This window comes from Prunus avium, chromosome 4 (assembly GCF_965620075.1).
Source record: "Prunus avium chromosome 4, drPruAviu1.hap1.1, whole genome shotgun sequence".
Classification (NCBI taxonomy): domain Eukaryota; kingdom Viridiplantae; phylum Streptophyta; class Magnoliopsida; order Rosales; family Rosaceae; genus Prunus; species Prunus avium.
The window spans coordinates 4,231,778-4,254,200 of NC_142287.1; positions in this window are offsets into that span (position 1 = coordinate 4,231,778).

Genomic DNA, 22,423 nt, shown 5'->3' on the forward strand with positions numbered 1-22,423 from the left:
AGCCCAAAACTTGGTCAACATCATACTATGGTGGGAGGTGTCATTTGGTGAGTTTTGAGTGAAATCCAATCGCTAGAAGTATGGAATACACCAACCACTCCAATTAGGAACGAACTGCCGTTGAACTTGAATTGTCCAATTTCTCACACCTATTGATTTCGGTTCGAGCCCAAAACTTGGGCAACATGATAATATGGTGGGAGGAGTCATTTGGTGAGTTTTGGGAGAAATCCAATCGCTAGAAGTATGGAATACACCAACCACTTCAATTAGGAACGAACTGCCGTTGAACTTGAATTGTCCAATTTCTCACACCTATTGACTTCGGATCGAGCCCAAAACTTGGGGAACATGATAATATGGTGGGAGGAGTCATTTGGTGAGTTTTGAGTGAAATCCAATCGCTAGAAGTATCGAATACACCAACCACTCCAATTATGAACGAACTTCCGTTGAACTTGAATTGTCGAATTTCACCCACCTAATGATTTCGGATCGAGACCAAAACTTGGAGAACATCGTAATATGGTGGGAGGAGTCATTTAGTGAGTTTTGAGTGAAATCCAATCGCTAAAAGTATGGAATACACCAACCACTCCAATTAGGAACGAACTGCCGTTGAACTTGAATTGTCGAATTTGGAATACCTATTGATTTCGGATCGAGCCCAGAACTTGGGCAACATCATAATATGGTGGGAGGAGTCATTTGGTGAGTTTTGAATGAAATCCAATCGCTAGAAGTATGTAATACACCAACCACTCTAATTAGGAACGAACTGCCGTTGAATTTGAATTGTCCAATTTCTCAAACCTATTGATTTCGGATCGAGCCCAAAACCTGGGGAACAAGATAATATGGTGGGAGGAGTCATTTGGTGAGTTTTGAGTGAAATCCAATCGCTTGAAGTATCGAATACACCAACCACTCCAATTAGGAACGTAATGCCTTTGAACTTCATTTGTCCAATTTCTCGCACCTATTCATTTCGGATCGAGTCCAAAACTTGGGCAACGTCATAATATGGTGGGAGGAGTCATTTGGTGAGTTTTGAGTGAAATCCAATCGCTAGAAGTATGGAATACATCAACCACTCCGATTAGGAACGAACTGCGTTTTAACTTGAATTGTCCAATTTCTCGCACCTATTGATTTCGGATCGAGACCAAAACTTGGGCAACATCATAATATGGTGGGAGGAGTCATTTGGTGAGTTTTGGGTGAAATCCAATCGCTAGAAGTATGGAATACACCAACCACTCCAATTAGGAACGAACTGCCTTTGAAGTTGAATTGTCCAATTTCTCACACCTATTGATTTCGGGTCGAGCCCAAAACTTGGGCAACAACATAATATGTTGGGAGGAGTCATTTGGTGAGTTTTGAGTGAAATCCAATCGCTAGAAGTAGGGAATACACCAACCACTCCAATTAGGAACGAACTGCTGTTGAAGTTGAATTGTCCAATTTCTCACACCTATTGATTTCAGATTGAGCCCAAAACTTGGGCAACATCATAATATGGTGGGAGGAGTCATTTGGTGAGTTTTTAATGATATCCAATAGCTAGAAGTATGGAATACACCAACCACTCCAATTCGGAACGAACTGTCGTTGAACTTGAATTGTCCAATTTCTCACACCTATTGATTTCGGATCAAGCCCCAAACTTGGGCAACATCATAATATGGTGGGAGGAGTCATTTGGTGAGTTTTAAGTGAAATCCAATCGCTAGAAGTATGGAATACACCAACCACTCCAATTAGGAACGAACTGCCGTTGAACTAGAATTGTCCAATTTCTCACACCGATTGATTTCGGATCAAACCCCAAACTTGTGCAACATCATAATACGGTGGGAGGACTCATTTGGTGAGCTTTGAGTGAAATCCAGTTGCTATAAGTGTGGAATACACCAACCACTCCAATTAGGAACGAACTGCCGTTGAATTTGGATTGTCCAATTTCTCACACCTATTGATTCCGGATGGAACCCCAAACTTGTACAACATCATAATATGGGGGGAGGAGTCATTTGGTGAGTTTTGAGTGAAATACAATCGCTAGAAGCATGGAATACACCAACCACACCAATTAGGAACGAACTGCCGTTGAACTTGAATTGTCCAATTTGGAACACCTATTGAATTCGGATTGAGCCCAGAACTTGGGCAACATCATAATATGGTGGGAGGAGTCATTTGGTGAGTTTTGAGTGAAATCCAATCGCTAGAAGTATGGAATACACCAACCACTCCAATTAGGAACGAACTGCCGTTGAAGTTGAATTGTCCAATTTCTCACACCTATTGATTTCGGGTCGAGCCCAAAACTTGGGCAACAACATAATATGTTGGGAGGAGTCATTTGGTGAGTTTTGAGTGAAATCCAATCGCTAGAAGTATGGAATACACCAACCACTCCAATTAGGAACGAACTGCTGTTGAACTTGAATTGTCCAATTTGGAACACCTATTGATTTCAGATTGAGCCCAAAACTTGGGCAACATCATAATATGGTGGGATGAGTCATTTGGTGAGTTTTTAGTGATATCCAATCGCTAGAAGTATGGAATACACCAACCACTTCAATTCGGAACGAACTGCCGTTGAACTTGAATTGTCCAATTTCTCACACCTATTGATTTCGGATCAAGCCCCAAACTTGGGCAACATCATAATATGGTGGGAGGAGTAATTTGGTGAGTTTTAAGTGAAATCCAATCGCTAGAAGTATGGAATACACCAACCACTCCAATTAGGAACGAACTGCCGTTGAACTTGAATTGTCCAATTTGGAACACCTATTGATTTCGGATCGAGCCCAAAACTTGGGCAACATCATAATATGGTGGGAGGAGTCATTTGGTCAGTTTTGAGTGAAATCCAATCGTTAGAAGTATGGAATTCACCAACCACTCCAATTAGGAACGAACTGCCGTTGAACTTGAATTGTCCAATTTGGAACACCTATTGTTTTGGGACCGAGCCCAAAACTTGGGCAACATCATAATATGGTGGGAGGAGTCATTTGGTGAGTTTTGAGTGAAATCCAATCGCTAGAAGTATGGAATACACCAACCACTCCAATTAGGAACGAACTGCCGTTGAACTAGAATTGTCCAATTTCTCACACCGATTGATTTCGGATCAAACCCCAAACTTGTGCAACATCATAATACGGTGGGAGGAGTCATTTGGTGAGCTTTGAGTGAAATCCAGTTGCTATAAGTGTGGAATACACCAACCACTCCAATTAGGAACGAACTGCTTTTGAACTTGAATTGTCCAATTTGGAACACCTATTGATTTCGGATCGAGCTCAAAACGTGGCCAACATCATAATACGGTGGGAGGAGTCATTTGGTCAGTTTTGAATCGCTAGAAGTATGGAATACACCAACCACTTCAATTCGGAACGAACTGCCGTTGAACTTGAATTGTCCAATTTCTCACACCTATTGATTTCGGATCAAGCCCCAAACTTGGGCAACATCATAATATGGTGGGAGGAGTAATTTGGTGAGTTTTAAGTGAAATCCAATCGCTAGAAGTATGGAATACACCAACCACTCCAATTAGGAACGAACTGCCGTTGAACTTGAATTGTCCAATTTGGAACACCTATTGATTTCGGATCAAGCCCCAAACTTGGGCAACATCATAATATGGTGGGAGGAGTAATTTGGTGAGTTTTAAGTGAAATCCAATCGCTAGAAGTATGGAATACACCAACCACTCCAATTAGGAACGAACTGCCGTTGAACTTGAATTGTCCAATTTGGAACACCTATTGATTTCGGATCGAGCCCAAAACTTGGGCAACATCATAATATTGTGGGAGGAGTCATTTGGTGAGTTTTGAGTGAAATCCAATCGCTAGAAGTATGGAATACACCAACCACTCCAATTAGGAACGAACTGCCGTTGAACTTGAATTGTCCAATTTGGAACACCTATTGATTTCGGGTCGAGCCCAAAACCTGGGCAACATCATAATATGCTGGGAGGAGTCATTTGGTGAGTTTTGAGTGAAATCCAATCGCTAGAAGTATGGAATACACCAACCACTCCAATTAGGAACGAACTGCCGTTGAACATGAATTGTCCAATTTCTCACACCTATTGATTTCGGATCGAGCCCAAAACTTGGGCAACAACATAATATGGTGGGAGGAGTCATTTGGGGAGTTTTGAGTGAAATCCAGTTGCTATAAGTGTGGAATACACCAACCACCCCAATTAGGAACGAACTGCCGTTGAACTTGGATTGTCCAATTTCTCACACCTATTGATTCCGGATGGAACCCCAAACTTGTGCAACGTCATAATATGGGGGGAGGAGTCATTTGGTGAGTTTTGAGTGAAATCCAATCGCTAGAAGTATGGAATACACCAACCACTCCAAGTAGGAACGAACTGCCGTTGAACTTAAATTGTCCAATTTCTCACACCTATTGATTTCGGATCGAGCCCAAAATTTGGGCAACATCATAATTGGTGGGAGGAGTCATTTGGTGAGTTTTGAGTGAAATCCAATCGCTAGAAGTATGGAATACACCAACCACTCCAATTAGAAACGAACTGCCGTTGAACTTGAATTGTCCAATTTCTCACACCCATTGATTTTGGATCGAGCCCAAAACTTGGGCAGCATCATAATCTGGTGGGAGGAGTCATTTGGTGAGTTTTGAGTGAAATCCAATTGCTATAAGTGTGGAATACACCAACCACTCCAATTAGGAACGAACTGCTTTTGAACTTGAATTGTCCAATTTGGAACACCTATTGATTTCGGATCGAGCTCAAAACGTGGCCAACATCATAATACGGTGGGAGGAGTCATTTGGTCAGTTTTGAATCGCTAGAAGTATGGAATACACCAACCACTCCAATTAGGAACGAACTGTCGTTGGACTTGAATTGTCCAATTTCTCACACCTATTGATTTCGGATCAAGCCCCAAACTTGGGCAACATCATAATATGGTGGGAGGAGTCATTTGGTGAGTTTTAAGTGAAATCCAATTGCTATAAGTGTGGAATACACCAACCACTCCAATTAGGAACGAACTGCTGTTGAACTTGGATTGTCCAATTTCTCACACCTATTGATTCCGGATGGAACCCCAAACTTGTGCAACATCATAATATGGTGGGAGGAGTCATTTGGTGAGTTTTGAGTGAAATCCAATCGCTAGAAGTATGGAATACACCAACCACTCCAATTAGGAAGGAACTGTCGTTGAACTTGAATTGTCCAATCTGGAACACCTATTGATTTCGGATCGAGCCCAAAACTTGGGCAACATCATAATATGGTGGGAGGAGTCATTTGGTGAGTTTTGAGTGATATCCAATCGCTAGAAGTATGGAATACACCAACCACTCCAAGTAGGAACGAACTGCCGTGGAACTTAAATTGTCCAATTTCTCACACCTATTGATTTCGGATCGAGCCCAAAATTTGGGCAACATCATAATTGGTGGGAGGAGTCATTTGGTGAGTTTTGAGTGAAATCCAATCGCTAGAAGTATGGAATACACCAACCACTCCAATTAGAAACGAACTGCCGTTGAACTTGAATTGTCCAATTTCTCACACCTATTGATTCCGGATGGAACCCCAAACTTGTACAACATCATAATATGGTGGGAGGACTCATTTGGTGAGTTTTGAGTGAAATCCAATCGCTAGAAGTACGGAATACACCAACCACTCCAATTAGGAACAAACTGCCGTTGAACTTGAATTGTCCAATTTGGAACACCTATTGATTTCGGATCGAGCTCAAAACGTGGCCAACATCATAATACGGTGGGAGGAGTCATTTGGTCAGTTTTGAATCGCTAGAAGTATGGAATACACCAACCACTCCAATTAGGAACGAACTGTCGTTGGACTTGAATTGTCCAATTTCTCACACCTATTGATTTCGGATCAAGCCCCAAACTTGGGCAACATCATAATATGGTGGGAGGAGTCATTTGGTGAGTTTTAAGTGAAATCCAATTGCTATAAGTGTGGAATACACCAACCACTCCAATTAGGAACGAACTGCTGTTGAACTTGGATTGTCCAATTTCTCACACCTATTGATTCCGGATGGAACCCCAAACTTGTGCAACATCATAATGTGGTGGGAGGAGTCATTTGGTGAGTTTTGAGTGAAATCCAATCGCTAGAAGTATGGAATACACCAACCACTCCAATTAGGAAGGAACTGCCGTTGAACTTGAATTGTCCAATCTGGAACACCTATTGATTTCGGATCGAGCCCAAAACTTGGGCAACATCATAATATGGTGGGAGGAGTCATTTGGTGAGTTTTGAGTGATATCCAATCGCTAGAAGTATGGAATACACCAACCTCTCCAATTAGGAACGAACTGTCGTTGAACTTGAATTGTCCAATTTCTAACACCTATTGATTTCGGGTCGAGCCCCAAACTTGGGCAACATCATAATATGGTGGGAGGAGTCATTTGGTGAGTTTTGAGTGATATCCAATCGCTAGAAGTATGGAATACACCAACCACTCCAATTAGGAACGAACTGTCGTTGAACTTGAATTGTCCAATTTCTCACACCTATTGATTTCGGATCAATCCCCAAACTTGGGCAACATCATAATATGGTGGGAGGAGTCATTTGGTGAGTTTTAAGTGAAATCCAATCGCTAGAAGTATGGAATACACCAACCACTCCAATTAGGAAGGAACTGCCGTTGAACTTGAATTGTCCAATCTGGAACACCTATTGATTTCGGATCGAGCCCAAAACTTGGGCAACATCATAATATGGTGGGAGGAGTCATTTGGTGAGTTTTGAGTGATATCCAATCGCTAGAAGTATGGAATACACCAACCACTCCAATTAGGAACGAACTGCCGTTGAACTTGAATTGTCCAATTTCTCACACCTATTGATTTCGGGTCGAGCCCCAAATTTGGGCAACATCATAATATGGTGGGAGGAGTCATTTGGTGAGTTTTGAGTGAAATCCAATCGCTAGAAGTATGGAATACACCAACCACTCCAATTAGGAAAGAACTGCCGTTGAAGTTGAATTGTCCAATTTCTCACACCTATTGATTTCGGGTCGAGCCCAAAACTTGGGCAACAACATAATATGTTGGAAGCAGTCATTTGGTGAGTTTTGAGTGAAATCCAATCGCTAGAAGTATGGAATACACCAACCACTCCAATTAGGAACGAACTGCCGTTGAACTTGAATTGTCCAATTTGGAACACCTATTGATTTCGGATTGAGCCCAAAACTTGGGCAACATCATAATATGGTGGCAGGAGTCATTTGGTGAGTTTTGAGTGATATCCAATCGCTAGAAGTATGGAATACACCAACCACTCCAATTAGGAACGAACTGTCGTTGAACTTGAATTGTCCAATTTCTCACACCTATTGATTTCGGATCAAGCCCCAAACTTGGGCAACATCATAATATGGTGGGAGGAGTCATTTGGTGAGTTTTAAGTGAAATCCAATCGCTAGAAGTATGGAATACACCAACCACTCCAATTAGGAACGAACTGTCGTTGAACTTGAATTGTCCAATTTCTCACACCTATTGAGTTCGGATCGAACCCCAAACTTGTGCAACATCATAATACGGTGGGAGGAGTCATTTGGGGAATTTTGAGTGAATTCCAATCGCTAGAAGTATGGAATACACCAACCACTCCAATTAGGAACAAACTGCCGTTGAACTTGGATTGTCCAATTTGGAACACCTATTGTTTTGGGATCGAGCCCAAAACTTGGGCAACATCATAATATGGTGGGAGGAGTCATTTGGGGAATTTTAAGTGAAATCCAATCGCTAGAAGTATGGAATACACCAACCACTCCAATTAGGAACGAACTGCCGTTGAACTTGAATTGTCCAATTTCTCACACCGATTGATTTCGGATCAAACCCCAAACTTGTGCAACATCATAATACGGTGGGAGGTGTCATTTGGTGAGTTTTGAGTGAAATCCAGTTGCTATAAGTGTGGAATACACCAACCACTCCAATTAGGAACGAACTGCCGTTGAACTTGGATTGTCCAATTTCTCACACCTATTGATTCCGGATGGAACCCCAAACTTGTGCAACATCATAATATGGGGGGAGGAGTCATTTGGTGAGTTTTGAGTGAAATCCAATCGCTAGAAGCATGGAATACACCAACCACTCCAATTAGGAACGAACTGCCGTTGAACATAAATTGTCCAATTTCTCACACCTATTGATTTCGGATCGAGCCCAAAATTTTGGCAACATCATAATATGGTGGGAGGAGTCATTTGGTGAGTTTTGAGTGAAATCCAATCGCTAGAAGTATGGAATACACCAACCACTCCAATTAGGAACGAACTGCCGTTGAACTTGAATTGTCCAATTTGGAACACCAATTGATTTCGGATCGAGCCCAAAACCTAGGCAACATCATAATATGGTGGGAGGAGTCATTTGGTGAGTTTTGAGTGAAATCCAATCGCTAGAAGTATGGAATACACCAACCACTCCAATTAGGAACGAACTGCCGTTGAACATGAATTGTCCAATTTCTCACACCTATTGATTTCGGATCGAGCCCAAAATTTCGGCAACATCATATTATGGTGGGAGGAGTCATTTGGTGAGTTTTGAGTGAAATCCAATCGCTAGAAGTATGGAATACACGAACCACTCCAATTAGGAACGAACTGCCGTTGAACTTGAATTGTCCAATTTGGAACACCTATTGATTTAGGATCGAGCCGAAAACTTGGGCAACATCATAATATGGTGGGAGGAGTCATTTGGTGAGTTTTGAGTGAAATCCAATCGCTAGAAGTATGGAATACACCAACCACTCTAATTAGGAACGAACTGCCGTTGAACTTGAATTGTCCAATTTGGAAGACCTATTGATTTCGGATCGAGCCTAAAACCCGGGCAACATCATAATATGGTGGGAGGAGTCATTTGGTGCGTTTTGAGTCCAATCGCTAGAAGTATGGAATACACCAACCACTCCAATTAGGAACGAACTGCCGTTGAACTTGAACTGTCCAATTTCTCACACCTATTGATTTCGGATCGAGCCCAAAACTTGGGCAACAACATAATATGGTGGGAGGAGTCTTTTGATGAGTTTTGAGTGAAATCCAATCGCTAGAAGTATGGAATTCACCAACCCCTCCAATTAGGAACGAACTGCCGTTGAACTTGAATTGTCCAATTTCTCACACCTATTGATTTCGGATCGAACCCCAAACTTGTGCAACATCATAATACGGTGGGAGGAGTCATTTGGGGTGTTTTGAGTGAAATCCAATCGCTAGGAGTATGGAATACACCAACCACTTCAATTAGGAACGAACTGCCGTTGAACTTGAACTGTCCAATTTCTCACACCTATTGATTTCGGATCGAGCCCAAAACTTGGGCAACAACATAATATGGTGGGAGGAGTCTTTTGATGTGTTTTGAGTGAAATCCAATCGCTAGAAGTATGGAATACACCAACCACTCCAATTAGGAACGAACTGCCGTTGAACTTGAATTGTCCAATTTCTCACACCTATTGATTTCGGATCGAGCCCAAAACTTGGGCCACAACATAATATGGTGGGAGGAGACATTTGGTGAGTTTTGAGTGAAATCCAATCGCTAGAAGTATGGAATAGACCAACAACTCCAATTAGGAACGCACTGCCGTTGAACTTGGATTCTCCAATTTGGAACACCTATTGATTTCGGATCGAGCCCAAAACTTGGGCAACATCATAATATGGTGGGAGGAGTCATTTGGTGAGTTTTGAGTGAAATCCAATCGCTAGAAGTGTGGAATACACCAACCACTAAAATTAGTAACGACCTGCGGTTGAACTTGGATTGTCCAATTTCTCACACCTATTGATTCCGGAAGGAACCCCAAACTTGTACAACATCATAATATGGTGGGAGGAGTCATTTGGTGAGTTTTGAGTGAAATCCAATCGCTAGAAGTATGGAATACACCAACCACTCCAATTAGGAACGAACTGCCGTTGAACTTGAATTGTCCAATTTCTAACAACAATTGAGTTCGGATCGAGCCCAAAACTTGGGCAACATCACAATATGGTGGGAGGAGTCATGTGGTGAGTTTTGAGTGAAATCCAATCGCTAGAAGTATGGAATACACCAACCACTAAAATTAGGAACGAACTGCCATTGAACTTAAATTGTCCAATTTGTCACACCTATTGATTTCGGATCGAGCCCAAAATTTGGGCAACATCATAATATGGTGGGAGGAGTCATTTGGTGAGTTTTGGGTGAAATCCAATCGCAAGAAGTGTGGAATACACGAACCACTCCAATTAGGAACGAACTGCCGTTGAACTTGAATTGTGCAATTTCTCACACCTACTGATTTCGGATCAAACCCCAAACTTGTGCAACATCATAATACGGTGGGAGGAGTCATTTGGAGAGTTTTGAGTGAAATCCAGTTGCTATAAGTGTGGAATACACCAACCACTCCAATTAGGAACAAACTGCCGTTGAACTTGGATTGTCCAATTTCTCACACCTATTGATTCCGGATGGAACCCCAAACTTGTGCAACATCATAATATGGGGGGAGGAGTCATTTGGTGAGTTTTGAGTGAAATCCAATCGCCAGAAGTATGGAATACACCAACCACTCCAAGTAGGAACGAACTGCCGTTGAACTTAAATTGTCCAATTTCTCACACCTATTGATTTCGGATCGAGCCCAAAATTTGGGCAACATCATAATATGGTGGGAGGAGTCCTTTGGTGAGTTTTGAGTGATATCCAATGGCTAGAAGTACGGAATACACCAACCGCTCCAATTAGGAACGAACTGCCGTTGAACTTGAATTGTCCAATTTGGAACACCTATTGATTTCGGATCGAGCCCAAAACCTGGCCAACATCATAATATGGTGGGAGGAGTCATTTGGTGAGTTTTGAGTGAAATCCAATCGCTAGAAGTATGGAATACACCAACCACTCCAATTAGGAACGAACTGCCGTTGAACTTGAATTGTCCAATTTGGAACACCTATTGATTTCGGATCGAGCCCAAAACCTGGGCAACATCATAATATGGTGGGAGGTGTCATTTGGTGAGTTTTGAGTGAAATCCAATCGCTAGAAGTATGGAATACACCAACCACTCCAATTAGGAACGAACTGCCGTTGAACCTGAATTGTCCAATTTGGAACACCTATTGATTCCGGACGGAACCCCACACTTGTGCAACATCATAATATGGGGGGAGGAGTCATTTGGTGAGTTTTGAGTGAAATCCAATCGCTAGAAGTATGGAATACACCAACCACTCCAATTAGGAACGAACTGTCGTTGAACTTGAATTGTCCAATTTCTCACACCCATTGATTTCGGATCGAACCCCAAACTTGTGCGACATCATAATATGGTGGGAGGAGTCATTTGGTGAGTTTTGAGTGAAATCCAATCGCTAGAAGTATGGAATACACCAACCACTCCAATTAGGAATGAACTGCCGTTGAACTTGAATTGTCCAATTTCTCACACCTATTGATTTCGGATCAAACCCCAAACTTGTGCAACAACATAATACGGTGGGAGGAGTCATTTGGTGAGTTTTGAGTGAAATCCAATTGCTATAAGTGTGGAATACACCAACCACTCCAATTAGGAACGAACTGCTGTTGAACTTGGATTGTCCAATTTCTCACACCTATTGATTCCGGATGGAACCCCAAGCTAGTGCAACATCATAATATGGTGGGAGGAGTCATTTGGTGAGTTTTGAGTGAAATCCAATCGCTAGAAGTATGGAATACACCAACCACTCCAAATAGGAACGAACTGCCGTTGAACTTGAATTGTCCAATTTCTCACACCTATTGATTTCGAATCAAACCCCAAACTTGAGCAACATCATAATACGGTGGGAGGAGTCATTTGGTGAGTTTTGACTGAAATCCAATTGCTATAAGTGTGGAATACACTGACCACTCCAATTAGGAACGAACTGCTGTTGAACTTGGATTGTCCAATTTCTCACACCTATTGATTCCGGAAGGAACCCCAAACTTGTGCAACATCATAATATGGTGGGAGGAGTCATTTGGTGAGTTTTGAGTGAAATCCAATCGCTAGAAGTATGGAATACACCAACCACTCCAATTTGGAACGAACTGCCGTTGAACTTGGATTGTCCAATTTCTCACACCTATTGATTCCGGATGGAACCCCACACTTGTGCAACATCATAATATGGGGGGAGGAGTCATTTGGTGAGTTTTGAGTGAAATCCAATCGCTAGAAGTGTGGAATACACCAACCACTAAAATTAGTAACGACCTGCCGTTGAACTTAAATTGTCCAATTTGTCACACCTATTGATTTCGGATCGAGCCCAAAATTTGGGCAACATCATAATATGGTGGGAGGAGTCATTTGGTGAGTTTTGGGTGAAATCCAATTGCTAGAAGTATGGAATACACCAACCACTCCAATTAGGAACGAACTGCCATTGAACTTGAATTGTCCAATTTCTCACACCTATTGATTTTGGATCAAACCCCAAACTTGTGCAACATCATAATATGGTGCGAGGAGTCATTTGGTGAGTTTTGAGTGAAATCCAGTTGCTATAAGTGTGAAATACACCAACCACTCCAATTAGGAACGAACTGCCGTTGAACTTGGATTGTCCAATTTCTCACACCTATTGATTCCGGATGGAACCCCACACTTGTGCAACATCATAATATGGGGGGAGGAGTCATTTGGTGAGTTTTGAGTGAAATCCAATCGCTAGAAGTATGGAATACACCAACCACTAAAATTAGGAACGAACTGCCGTTGAACTTAAATTGTCCAATTTCTCACACCTATTGATTTCGGATCGAGCCCAAAATTTGGGCAACATCATAATATGGTGCGGGGAGTCATTTGGTGAGTTTTGGGTGAAATCCAATTGCTAGAAGCATGGAATACACCAACCACTCCAATTAGGAACGAACTGCCGTTGAACTTGAATTGTCCAATTTCTCACACCTATTGATTTCGGATCAAACCCCAAACTTGTGCAACATCGTAATACGGTGGGAAGAGTCATTTGGTGAGTTTTGAGTGAAATCCAGTTGCTATAAGTGTGAAATACACCAACCACTCCAATTAGGAACGAACTGCCGTTGAACTTGGATTGTCCAATTTCTCACACCTATTGATTCCGGATGGAACCCCACACTTGTGCAACATCATAATATGGGGGGAGGAGTCATTTGGTGAGTTTTGAGTGAAATCCAATCGCTAGAAGTATGGAATACACCAACCACTAAAATTAGGAACGAACTGCCGTTGAACTTAAATTGTCCAATTTCTCACACCTATTGATTTCGGATCGAGCCCAAAATTTGGGCAACATCATAATATGGTGGGACGAGTCATTTGGTGAGTTTTGGGGGAAATCCAATTGCTAGAAGTATGGAATACACCAACCACTCCAATTAGGAACGAACTGTCGTTGAACTTGAATTGTCCAATTTCTCACACCTATTGATTTCGGATCAAACCCCAAACTTGTGCAACATCATAATACGGTGGGAGGAGTCATTTGGTGAGTTTTGAGTGAAATCCAGTTGCTATAAGTGTGAAATACACCAACCACTCCAATTAGGAACGAACTGCCGTTGAACTTGGATTCTCCAATTTCTCACACCTATTGATTCCTGATGGAACCCCAAACTTGTGCAACATCATAATATGGGGGGAGGAGTCATTTGGTGAGTTTTGAGTGAAATCCAATCGCTAAAAGTATGGAATACACCAACCACTCCAAGTAGGAACGAACTGCCGTTGAATTTAAATTGTCCAATTTCTCATACCAATTGATTTCGAATCGAGGCCAAAATTTGGGCAACATCATAATATGATGGGAGGAGTCATTTGGTGAGTTTTGAGTGAAATCCAATCACCAGAAGTATGGAATACACCAACCACTCCAATTAGGAACGAACTGCCGTTGAACTTGAATTGTCCAATTTTGAACACCTATTGATTTCGGATCGAGCCCAAAACTTGGGCAACATCATAATATGGTGGGAGGAGTCATTTGGTGCGTTTTGAGTGAAATCCAATCGCTAGAAGTATGGAATACACCAACCACTCCAATTAGGAACGAACTGTCGTTGAACTTGAATTGTCCAATTTCGAACACCCATTGATTTCGGATCGAACCCCAAACTTGGGCGACATCATAATATGGTGGGAGGAGTCATTTGGTGAGTTTTGAGTGAAATCCAATCTCTAGAAGTATGGAATACACCAACCACTCCAATTAGGAACGAACTGCCGTTGAACTTGAATTGTCCAATTTGGAACACCTATTGATTTCGGATCGAGCCCAAAACTTGGGCAACATCATAATATGGTGGGAGGTGTCATTTGGTGAGTTTTAAGTGAAATCCAATCGTGGGAAGTGTGGAATACACCAACCACTCCAATTAGGAACGAACTGCCGTTGAACTTGAATTGTCCAATTTGGAACACCTATTGATTTCGGATCGAGCCCAAAACTTAGGCAACATCGTAATATGGTGGGAGGAGTCATTTGATGAGTTTTGAGTGAAATCCAATCGCTACAAGTATGGAATACACCAACCACTCCAATTTGGAACGAACTGTCGTTGAACTTGAATTGTCCAATTTCTCACACCCATTTATTTCGGATCGAACCCCAAACTTGTGCGACATCGTAATATGGTGGGAGGAGTCATTTGGTGAGTTTTGAGTGAAATCCAATCGCTAGAAGTATGGAATACACCAACCACTAAAATTAGGAACGAACTGCCGTTGAACTTAAATTGTCCAATTTCTCACACCTATTGATTTCGGATCGAGCCCAAAATTTGGGAAACATCATAATATGGTGGGAGGAGTCATTTGGTGAGTTTTGGGGGAAATCCAATTGCTAGAAGTATGGAATACACCAACCACTCCAATTAGGAACGAACTGTCGTTGAACTTGAATTGTCCAATTTCTCACACCTATTGATTTCGGATCAAACCCCAAACTTGTGCAACATCATAATACGGTGGGAGGAGTCATTTGGTGAGTTTTGAGTGAAATCCAGTTGCTATAAGTGTGAAATACACCAACCACTCCAATTAGGAACGAACTGCCGTTGAACTTGGATTCTCCAATTTCTCACACCTATTGATTCCTGATGGAACCCCAAACTTGTGCAACATCATAATATGGGGGGAGGAGTCATTTGGTGAGTTTTGAGTGAAATCCAATCGCTAAAAGTATGGAATACACCAACCACTCCAAGTAGGAACGAACTGCCGTTGAATTTAAATTGTCCAATTTCTCATACCAATTGATTTCGAATCGAGGCCAAAATTTGGGCAACATCTTAATATGATGGGAGGAGTCATTTGGTGAGTTTTGAGTGAAATCCAATCACCAGAAGTATGGAATACACCAACCACTCCAATTAGGAACGAACTGCCGTTGAACTTGAATTGTCCAATTTTGAACACCTATTGATTTCGGATCGAGCCCAAAACTTGGGCAACATCATAATATGGTGGGAGGAGTCATTTGGTGCGTTTTGAGTGAAATCCAATCGCTAGAAGTATGGAATACACCAACCACTCCAATTAGGAACGAACTGTCGTTGAACTTGAATTGTCCAATTTCGAACACCCATTGATTTCGGATCGAACCCCAAACTTGGGCGACATCATAATATGGTGGGAGGAGTCATTTGGTGAGTTTTGAGTGAAATCCAATCTCTAGAAGTATGGAATACACCAACCACTCCAATTAGGAACGAACTGCCGTTGAACTTGAATTGTCCAATTTGGAACACCTATTGATTTCGGATCGAGCCCAAAACTTGGGCAACATCATAATATGGTGGGAGGTGTCATTTGGTGAGTTTTAAGTGAAATCCAATCGTGGGAAGTGTGGAATACACCAACCACTCCAATTAGGAACGAACTGCCGTTGAACTTGAATTGTCCAATTTGGAACACCTATTGATTTCGGATCGAGCCCAAAACTTAGGCAACATCGTAATATGGTGGGAGGAGTCATTTGATGAGTTTTGAGTGAAATCCAATCGCTACAAGTATGGAATACACCAACCACTCCAATTTGGAACGAACTGTCGTTGAACTTGAATTGTCCAATTTCTCACACCCATTTATTTCGGATCGAACCCCAAACTTGTGCGACATCGTAATATGGTGGGAGGAGTCATTTGGTGAGTTTTGAGTGAAATCCAATCGCTAGAAGTATGGAATACACCAACCACTAAAATTAGGAACGAACTGCCGTTGAACTTAAATTGTCCAATTTCTCACACCTATTGATTTCGGATCGAGCCCAAAATTTGGGCAACATCATAATATGGTGGGAGGAGTCATTTGGTGAGTTTTGGGGGAAATCCAATTGCTAGAAGTATGGAATACACCAACCACTCCAATTAGGAACGAACTGTCGTTGAACTTGAATTGTCCAATTTCTCACACCTATTGATTTCGGATCAAACCCCAAACTTGTGCAACATCATAATACGGTGGGAGGAGTCATTTGGTGAGTTTTGAGTGAAATCCAGTTGCTATAAGTGTGAAATACACCAACCACTCCAATTAGGAACGAACTGCCGTTGAACTTGGATTCTCCAATTTCTCACACCTATTGATTCCTGATGGAACCCCAAACTTGTGCAACATCATAATATGGGGGGAGGAGTCATTTGGTGAGTTTTGAGTGAAATCCAATCGCTAAAAGTATGGAATACACCAACCACTCCAAGTAGGAACGAACTGCCGTTGAATTTAAATTGTCCAATTTCTCATACCAGTTGATTTCGAATCGAGGCCAAAATTTGGGCAACATCATAATATGATGGGAGGAGTCATTTGGTGAGTTTTGAGTGAAATCCAATCACCAGAAGTATGGAATACACCAACCACTCCAATTAGGAACGAACTGCCGTTGAACTTGAATTGTCCAATTTTGAACACCTATTGATTTCGGATCGAGCCCAAAACTTGGGCAACATCATAATATGGTGGGAGGAGTCATTTGGTGCGTTTTGAGTGAAATCCAATCGCTAGAAGTATGGAATACACCAACCACTCCAATTAGGAACGAACTGTCGTTGAACTTGAATTGTCCAATTTCGAACACCCATTGATTTCGGATCGAACCCCAAACTTGGGCGACATCATAATATGGTGGGAGGAGTCATTTGGTGAGTTTTGAGTGAAATCCAATCTCTAGAAGTATGGAATACACCAACCACTCCAATTAGGAACGAACTGCCGTTGAACTTGAATTGTCCAATTTGGAACACCTATTGATTTCGGATCGAGCCCAAAACTTGGGCAACATAATAATATGGTGGGAGGTGTCATTTGGTGAGTTTTAAGTGAAATCCAATCGTGGGAAGTGTGGAATACACCAACCACTCCAATTAGGAACGAACTGCCGTTGAACTTGAATTGTCCAATTTGGAACACCTATTGATTTCGGATCGAGCCCAAAACTTAGGCAACATCGTAATATGGTGGGAGGAGTCATTTGATGAGTTTTGAGTGAAATCCAATCGCTACAAGTATGGAATACACCAACCACTCCAATTTGGAACGAACTGTCGTTGAACTTGAATTGTCCAATTTCTCACACCCATTTATTTCGGATCGAACCCCAAACTTGTGCGACATCGTAATATGGTGGGAGGAGTCATTTGGTGAGTTTTGAGTGAAATCCAATCGCTAGAAGTATGGAATACACCAACCACTCCAATTAGGAACAAACTGCCGTTGAACTTGAATTGTCCAGCTTCTAACACCTATTGAGTTCGGATCGAGCCCAAAACTTGGGCAAAATCATAATATGGTGGGAGGAGTCTTTTGGTGAGTTTTGAGTGAAATCCAATCGCTAGAAGTATGGAATACACCAACCACTCCAATTAGGAACGAACTGCCGTTGAACTTGAATTGTCCAATTTCTCACACCTATTGATTTCGGATCAAACCCCAAACTTGTGCAACATCATAATACGGTGGGAGGAGTCATTTGGTGAGTTTTGAGTGAAATCCAATTGCTATAAGTGTGGAATACACCAACCACTCCAATTAGGAACGAACTGCTGTTGAACTTGGATTGTCCAATTTCTCACACCTATTGATTACGGATGGAACCCCAAGCTTGTGCAACATCATAATATGGTGGGAGGAGAGTTTGGAGTGAAATCCAATCGCTAGAAGTGTGGAATACACCAACCACTCCAATTAGGAACGAACTGCCGTTGAACTTGAATTGTCCAATTTGGAGCACCTATTGATTTCGGATCGAGCACAAAACTTGGGCAACATCACAATATGGTGGGAGGAGTCATTTGGTGAGTTTTGAGTGAAATCCAATCGCTAGAAGTGTGGAATACACCAACCACTCCAATTAGGAACGAACTGCCGTTGAATTTGAATTGTCCAATTTCCCACACCTATTGATTTCGGATGGAACCCCAAACTTGAGCAACATCATAATATGGTGGGAGGAGTCATTTGGTGAGTTTTGAGTGAAATCCAATTGCTATAAGTGTGGAATACACCAACCACTCGAATTAGGAACGAACTGCCGTTGAACTTGAATTGTCCAATTTCTCACACCTATAGATTTCGGATCGAGACCAAAACTTGGAGAACATCGTAATATGGTGGGAGGAGTCTTTTAGTGAGTTTTGAGTGAAATCCAATCGCTAGAAGTATGGAATACACCAACCACTCCAATTAGGAACGAACTGCCGTTGAACTTGAATTGTCGAATTTGGAATACCTATTGAATTCGGATAGAGCCCAGAACTTGAGCAACATCATAATATGGTGGGAGGAGTCATTTGGTGAGTTTTGAGTGAAATCCAATCGCTAGAAGTATGTAATACACCAACCACTCCAATTAGGAACGAACTGCCGTTGAATTTGAATTGTCCAATTTCTCAAACCTATTGATTTCGGATCGAGCCCAAAACTTGGGGAACATGATAATATGGTGGGAGGAGTCATTTGGTGAGTTTTGAGTGAAATCCAATGGCTAGACGTATCGAATACACCAACCACTCCAATTAGGAACAAATTGCCGTTGAACTTGAATTGTCGAATTTCACCCACCTATTGATTTCAGATCGGGCCTCAAACTTGGGCAACATAATAATATGGTGGGAGGAGTCATTTGGTGAGTTTTGAGTGAAATCCAATCGCTAGAACTATGAATTACCCCAACCACTCCAATTAGGAACGAACTGCCGTTGAACTCGAATTGTCCAATTTCTCACACCTATAGATTTCGGATCGTGCCCAAAACTTGGGCAACATCATAATATGGTGGGAGGAGTCATTTGGTGGGTTTTGAGTGAAATCCAATCGCTAGAAGTATGGAATACACCAACCACTCCAATTAGCAACGAACTGTCGTTGAACTTGAATTGTCCAATTTGGAACACCTATTGATTTCGGATCGAGCCCAAAACTTGGGCAACATCATAATATTGTGGGAGGAGCCATTTGGTGAGTTTTGAGTCAAATCCAATCACTAGAAGTACGGAATACACCAACCACTCCAATTAGGAATGAATTGCCGTTGAACTTGAATTGTCCAATTTCTCACACCTATTGATTTAGGATCGAGCCCGAAACTTTTGGCAAGATCATAATATGGTGGGAGGAGTCATTTGGGGAGTTTTGAGTGAAATCCAATCGCTAGAAGACTGGTATACACCAACCACTCCAATTAGGAACGAACTGTCGTTGAACTTGAATTGTCCAATTTGGAACACCTATAGATTTCGGATCGAGCCCAAAACTTGGGCAACATCATAATATGGTGGGAGGAGTCATTTGGTAAGTTTTGAGTGAAATCCAATCGCTAGAAGTATGGAATTCACCAACCACTCCAATTAGGAACGAACTGCCGTTGAACTTGAATTGTCCAATTTGGAAAACCTATTGATTTCGGATCGAACCCCAAACTTGTGCAACATCATAATACGGTGGGAGGAGTCATTTGGGGAGTTTTGAGTGAAATCCAATCGCTAGAAGTATGGAATACACCAACCACTCCAATTAGGAACGAACTGCTGTTGAACTTGGATTGTCCAATTTCTCACACCTATTGATTCCGGATGGAACCCCAAGCTTGTGCAACATCATAATATGGTGGGAGGAGAGTTTGGAGTGAAATCCAATCGCTAGAAGTGTGGAATACTCCAACCACTCCAATTAGGAACGAACTGCCGTTGAACTTGAATTGTCCAATTTGGAGCACCTATTGATTTCTTATCGAGCACAAAACTTGGGCAACATCACAATATGGTGGGAGGAGTCATTTGGTGAGTTTTGAGTGAAATCCAATCGCTAGAAGTATGGAATACACCAACCACTCCAATTAGGAACGAACTGCCGTTGAATTTGAATTGTCCAATTTCCCACACCTATTGATTTCGGATGGAACCCCAAACTTGGGCAACATCATAATATGGTGGGAGGAATCATTTGGTGAGTTTTGAGTGAAATCCAATCGCTAGAAGTGTGGAATACACCAACCACTCCAATTAGGAACGAACTGCTGTTGAACATGAATTGTTCAATTTCTCACACCTACTGATTTCGGATCGAGCCCAAAACTTGGGCAACATCATAATATGTTGGGAGGAGTCATTTGGGGAGTTTTCACTGAAATCCAATCTCTAGAAGTATGGAATACACCACCCACTCCAATTAGGAACGAACTGCCGTTGAACTTGAATTGTCCAATTTCTCACACCTATTGATTTCGGATGGAACCCCAAACTTGTGCAACATCATAATACGGTGGGAGGAGTCATTTGGTGGGTTTTGAGTGAAATCCAATCGCTACAAGTATGGAATACACCAACCACTCGAATTAGGAACGAACTGCCGTTGAACTTGAATTGTCCAATTTCTCACACCTATAGATTTCGGATCGAGACCAAAACTTGGAGAACATCGTAATATGGTGGGAGGAGTCTTTTAGTGAGTTTTGAGTGAAATCCAATCGCTAGAAGTATGGAATACACCAACCACTCCAATTAGGAACGAACTGCCGTTGAACTTGAATTGTCGAATTTGGAATACCTATTGAATTCGGATAGAGCCCAGAACTTGGGCAACATCATAATATGGTGGGAGGAGTCATTTGGTGAGTTTTGAGTGAAATCCAATCGCTAGAAGTATGTAATACACCAACCACTCCAATTAGGAACGAACTGCCGTTGAATTTGAATTGTCCAATTTCTCAAACCTAATGATTTCGGATCGAGCCCAAAACTTGGGGAACATGATAATATGGTGGGAGGAGTCATTTGGTGAGTTTTGAGTGAAATCCAATGGCTAGAAGTATCGAATACACCAACCACTCCAATTAGGAACGAATTGCCGTTGAACTTGAATTGTCGAATTTCACCCACCAATTGATTTCAGATCGAGCCCCAAACTTGGGAAACATAATAATATGGTGGGAGGAGTCATTTGGTGAGTTTTGAGTGAAATCCAATCGCTAGAACTATGAATTACCCCAACCACTCCAATTAGGAACGAACTGCCGTTGAACTTGAATTGTCCAATTTCTCACACCTATTGATTTCGGATGGAACCCCAAACTTGTGCAACATCATAATATGGTGGGAGGAGTCATTTGGTGGGATTTGAGTGAAATCCAATCGCTAGAAGTATGGAATACACCAACCACTCCAATTAGCAACGAACTGCCGTTGAACTTGAATTGTCCAATTTGGAACACCTATTGATTTCGGATCGAGCCCAAAACTTGGACAACATCATAATATTGTGGGAGGAGCCATTTGGTGAGTTTTGAGTCAAATCCAATCGCTAGAAGTACGGAATACACCAACCACTCCAATTAGGAATGAATTGCCGTTGAACTTGAATTGTCCAATTTCTCACACCTATTGATTTAGGATCGACCCCAAAACTTTTGGCAAGATCATAATATGGTGGGAGGAGTCATTTGGGGAGTTTTGAGTGAAATCCAATCGCTAGAAGACTGGTATACACCAACCACTCCAATTAGGAACGAACTGCCGTTGAACTTGAATTGTCCAATTTGGAACACCTATTGATTTCGGATCGAGCCCAAAACTTGGGCAACATCATAATATGGTGGGAGGAGTCCTTTGGTGAGTTTTGAGTGAAATCCAGTCGCTAGAAGTTTGGAATTCACCAACCACTCCAATTAGGAACGAACTGCCGTTGAACTTGAATTGTCCAATTTGGAAAACCTGTTGATTTCGGATCGAGCCCAAAACTTGGGCAACATCATAATATGGTGGGAGGAGTCATTTGGTGAGTTTTGAGTGAAATCCA